This window comes from Tachyglossus aculeatus, chromosome 21 (genome assembly GCF_015852505.1).
Source record: "Tachyglossus aculeatus isolate mTacAcu1 chromosome 21, mTacAcu1.pri, whole genome shotgun sequence".
NCBI classification, from domain to species: Eukaryota; Metazoa; Chordata; class Mammalia; order Monotremata; family Tachyglossidae; genus Tachyglossus; species Tachyglossus aculeatus.
Window position 1 is genome coordinate 23892222 of NC_052086.1, and position 5016 is coordinate 23897237.

Below are 5016 nucleotides of genomic sequence, written 5' to 3' on the forward strand. Positions count from 1 at the left end.
GACAACAGGATGCTATTTCCCATAGTAGTCAGCTGGACACAGAAATAACTGGCCACAATCTCAGCTGGCAATTTTTCAAGCCTTGCTTATCAATCAATCAATCGTATTTATTGAGTGCTTACTGTGTGCAGAGCACTGTACTAAGCGCTTATAATAATAATGGCATTTATTAAGTGCTCACTCTGTGCAAAGCACTGTTTATTCCCCCCAAGGCAGGGTTGGACTATCTCCCCCCAGCAGGCCAGAAAAGTTCCTCATGCAGCCAGATTACTTGATAGGGGTACAGCTGCTAAAATAGGCAAATTTCCAGGGGCCCTCCCTAATAATAGTGTTTTTTGTTAAGCGCTTACTGTGGACCAAGCATTGTACTACTACTACTAATAATGATGGTATTTGTTAAGCCCTTACTATGTGCCAAGCACTGCTCTAGGCGCTGGGGAACTAAGCACTGGGGTAGATACAGTGTATTCATTCATTCATTCATTCATTCAATCGTATTTATTGAGTGCTTACTGTGTGCAGAGAGGTATACTAAGCACTTGGGAAGTACAAGTTGGCAACATATAGAGACGGTCCCTACGCAACAATCAATCAATCAATCAATCATATTTATTGAGCACTTACTGTGTGCAGAGCACTGGACTAAGCGCTTGGGAAGTACAAGTTGGCAACATATAGAGACGGTCCCTACCCAACAACGGGCTCACAGTCTAGAAAGGGGAGACAGACAACAAAACAAAACATGTGGACAGGTGTCAAGTCGTCAGAACAAATAGAATTAAAGCTAAATGCACATCATTAACAAAATTAAGAGAATAGTAAATATGTACAAGTAAAATAAATAGAGTAATAAATCTGTACAAACATATATACAGGTGCTGTGGGGAGGGGAAGGAGGTAGGGTGGGGGGGATTGGGAGGGGGAGAGGAAAAAGGGGGCTCAGTCTGGGAAGGCCTCCTGGAGGAGGTGAGCTCTCAGTAGGGCTTTGAAGGGAGGAAGAGAGCGAGCTTGGCGGATGGGCAGAGGGAGGGCATTCCCGGGGAAGGGGGAGGACGTGGGCCGGGGGTCGACGGCCGGACAGGTGAGAACGAGGCACAGTGAGGAGGTTAGAGGCAGAGGAGCAGAGGGTGCGGGCTGGGCTGGAGAAGGAGAGAAAGGAGGTGAGGTAGGAGGGGGTAAGGTGATGGTAAGCCTTGAAGCCGAGAGTGAGGAGTTTTTGCTTGATGCGAAGGTTGACAGGCAGCCACTGGAGATTTTTGAGGAGGGGAGTAACATGCCTTCTGAGTAATCTAGCCTAAATTGTGAACTCCTTGTGGACAGGGATTGTCACTGTTAATTGCTGTATTGATCTTTCCCAAGCACTTAGTACAGTGCTGTGCACACAGTAAGCACTTAAATACATCTGAATGAATGAATACAAGATAATAGGATAAACTCACTAGATGGTGGATTTAAGGGCAGGGTGGATGTGTGACGTATACCCCCATGGAAAAATGCAAGAACAGCCATGCAAATCTCCCCAACCCCTCCGAGTATTCCTACCAGAGACACAGCTTGGCACAGTGGCTAGAGCAAGGGCCTTGGAGTCAGGTCGTGGGTTCTAATCCCTGCCCCGCCACTTATCTGCTGTGTGACCTTGGACAAGTCGCTTTACTTCTCTGTGCCTCAGTGAACTCATCTGCAAAATGGGTATTGAGACTGTGAGGCCCATATGGGACAGGGACTGTGTCCAACCTAATTTGCTTGCAATAACAATAATAATGATGATGGCATCTGTTAAGCGCTTATGATGTGCAAAGCACTATTCTAAGCGCTGGGGGGATACAAGGTGATCAGGTTGTCCCAAGTGGGGCTCATAGTCTTCATCCCCATTTTACAGATGAGGTAACTGGGGCTCAGAGAATTCATCTGTAAAATGGGTATTGAGACTGTGACTGTGTCCAACCCAATTTGTTTTGTTGTCTGTCTCCCCCCTTCCAGACCGTGAGCCCGTTGTTGGGTAGGGATTGTCTCTGTTGCTGAATTGCACTTTCCAAGAGCTTAGTACGGTGCTCTGGACACGGTAAGCGCTCAATAAATACGATTGAATGAGAGAAGCAGTGTGGCTCAGTGGAAAGAGCACGGGCTTGGGAGTCAGAGGTTGTGGAGTCTAATCTCGGACCCGTCACTTGTCAGCTGTGTGACTTTGAGCAAGTCACTTAACTTTTCTGTGCCTTGGTTACCTCATTTGTAAAATGGGGATTAAGACTGTGAACCCCACGTGGGACAATGTGATTACCTTGTATCTCCCCCAGCTCTTAGAACAGTGTTTGGAACATAGTAAGCGCTTAACAAATGCCCGTTATTATTATTAACGAATACCATCATTATTACTATTATGAATGAATGAAAACAGGTGCCAGAAGCTCTGTGGGGGAAGTTGGGGAAGGGCCCCGAGAGAGGAGCGGTCGTCGGGGTGACGCCGGAGGACCCGGGGATCCGGGTGATCACGTTTCCAGGACGGGATCAAGTGGGCGGATTCCAATCGCACCCGGATTGGACGGGACCGACTTTATGCTAATCAGGGCAATTTGAAGGCAGCCAATCAGAGGGCGCGCCGAAGCTGGTGGATCGGGCGATCGCATTTCCAGGCCGGGGCTGAGTGGGCAGATTCCGATCGCGTCCGGATTGGGTGGGACCGACTTTATGCTAATCAGGGCAATCTGAAGGCAGCCAATCAGCGGGCACGCTGAAGTGGGCGGATTTCGATCGCGTCCGGATTGGGCGGGACCGATATTATGCTAATCAGGGCAATCAAGGCAGCCAATCAGCGGGCTCTCCGAAGCCGGCGAATTGGGGCGGGCACGTTTGCAGGCTGGGGCCGAGTGGGCGGGACCGACATTATGTTAATCAGGGTAATCAAGGCAGCCAATCAGCGGGCGCGCCGAAGCCGGCGAATCGGGGCGGGCACGTTTCGAAGTCGGGGCCCAGTGGGCGGATTCCGATCGCGTCCGGATTGGGCGGGAGCGACTTTATGTTAATCAGGGTAATCAAGGCAGCCAATCAACGGGCGCTCCGAAGCCGGCGAATCGGGGCGCGCACGTTTCGAGGTCGGGGCCGATTGGGCGGATTCCGATCGCGTCCGGATTGGGCGGGACCGACATTATGTTAATCAGGGTAATCAAGGCAGCCAATCAGCGGGCGCGCCGAAGCCGGCGAATCGGGGCGGGCACATTTGCAGGCCGGGGCCCAGTGGGCGGGTTCCGATCGCGTCCGGATTGGGCGGTGCCGGGTTTATGTTAATCGGGGCAATCAAGGCAGCCAATCAGCGGGCGCTCCGAAGCCGGCGAATCGGGGCGGGCACGTTTCCCGGGTCGGGGCCGAGTGGGCGGATTCCGATCGCGTCCGGATTGGGCGGGCCCGATATTATGTTAATCAGGGTAATCAAGGCAGCCAATCAGCGGGCGCGCCGAAGCCGGCAAGTCGGGGCGGGCACGTTTGCAGACCGAAGCCGAGTGGGCGGGGCCGGGTTTATGCTAATCAGGGCAATCAAGGCAGCCAATCAGCGGGCGCTCCGAAGCCGGCGAATCGGGGCGGGCACGTTTCTCGGGTCGGGGCCAAGTGGGCGGATTCCGAGCGTGTCCGGATTGGGCGGGGCCGACTTTATGCTAATCAGGGCAATCAAGGCAGCCAATCAACGGGCGCACCGAGGCCGGCGAATCGGGGCGGGCACGTTTGTAGGCCGGGGCCGAATGGGCGGATTCGCTCGCGTCCGGATTGGGCGGGACCGACTTTATGCTAATCGGGGCAATCAAGGCAGCCAATCAGCGGGCGCGCCGAAGCCGGCGAATCGGGGCGGGCACGTTTGCAGGCCGGGGCCGAGTGGGCGGTACCGACATTATGTTAATCAGGGTAATCAAGGCAGCCAATCAGCGGGCGCTCCGAAACCGGCGAATCGGGGCGGGCACGTTTCTCGGGTCGGGGCCAAGTGGGCGGATTCCGATCGCGTCCGGATTGGGCGGGACCGACATTATGTTAATCACCGTAATCAAGCCAGCCAATCAGCGGGCGCGCCGAAGCCGGCGAATCGGGGCGGGCACGTTTGCAGACCGGAGCCGAGTGGGCGGGGCCACGTTTATGCTAATCAGGGCAATCAAGGCAGCCAATCAACGGGCGCGCCGAAGCCGGCGAATCGGGGCGGGCACGTTTGCGGGCCGGGGCCGAGTGGGCGGGGCCGGGTTTATGCTAATAGGGGCAATCACGGCAGCCAATCAACGGGCGCGCCGAAGCCGGCGAATCGGGGCGGGCACGTTTGCGGGCCGGGGCCGAGTGGGCGGATTCCGATCGCGTCCGGATTGGGCGGGACCGACATTATGCTAATCGGGGCAATCGGGAGGCAGCCAATCAGCGGGCGCTCCGAAGCCGGCGAATCGGGGCGGGCACGTTTCTCGGGTCGGGGCCGAGTGGGCGGATTCCGATCGCGTCCGGATTGGGCGGGGCCGACTTTATGCTAATGAGGGCAATCAAGGCAGCCAATCAGCGGGCGCGCCGAAGCCGGCGAATCGGGGCGGGCACGTTTGCAGGCCGGGCCGAGTGGGCGGATTCGATCGCGTCCGGATTGGGCGGGACCGACTTTATGCTAATCAGGATAATCAAGGCAGCCAATCAGCGGGCGCGCCGAAGCCGGCGAATCGGGGCGGGCACGTTTGCAGGCCGGGGCCGAGTGGGCGGGACCTACATTATGTTAATCAGGGTAATCAAGGCAGCCAATCAGCGGGCGCTCCGAAGCCGGCGAATCGGGGCGGGCACGTTTCCCGGGTCGGGGCCGAGTGGGCGGATTCCGATCGCGTCCGGATCGGGCGGGGCCGGGTTTATGCTAATCGGGAGGCTGAGCCAATCAGCGGGCGCGCGGGGGATCCCGGGCCCGGGGGCGCGCGCAGGGTCGCGCGTCGGGCGGTCGGTGGGTTGCGGGCGGTGTCGTCGCTGTCGCCGGCGGTGCGGTGCAGAGAAGGCGGGGGGGGGGAAGCGCCGCCCGGG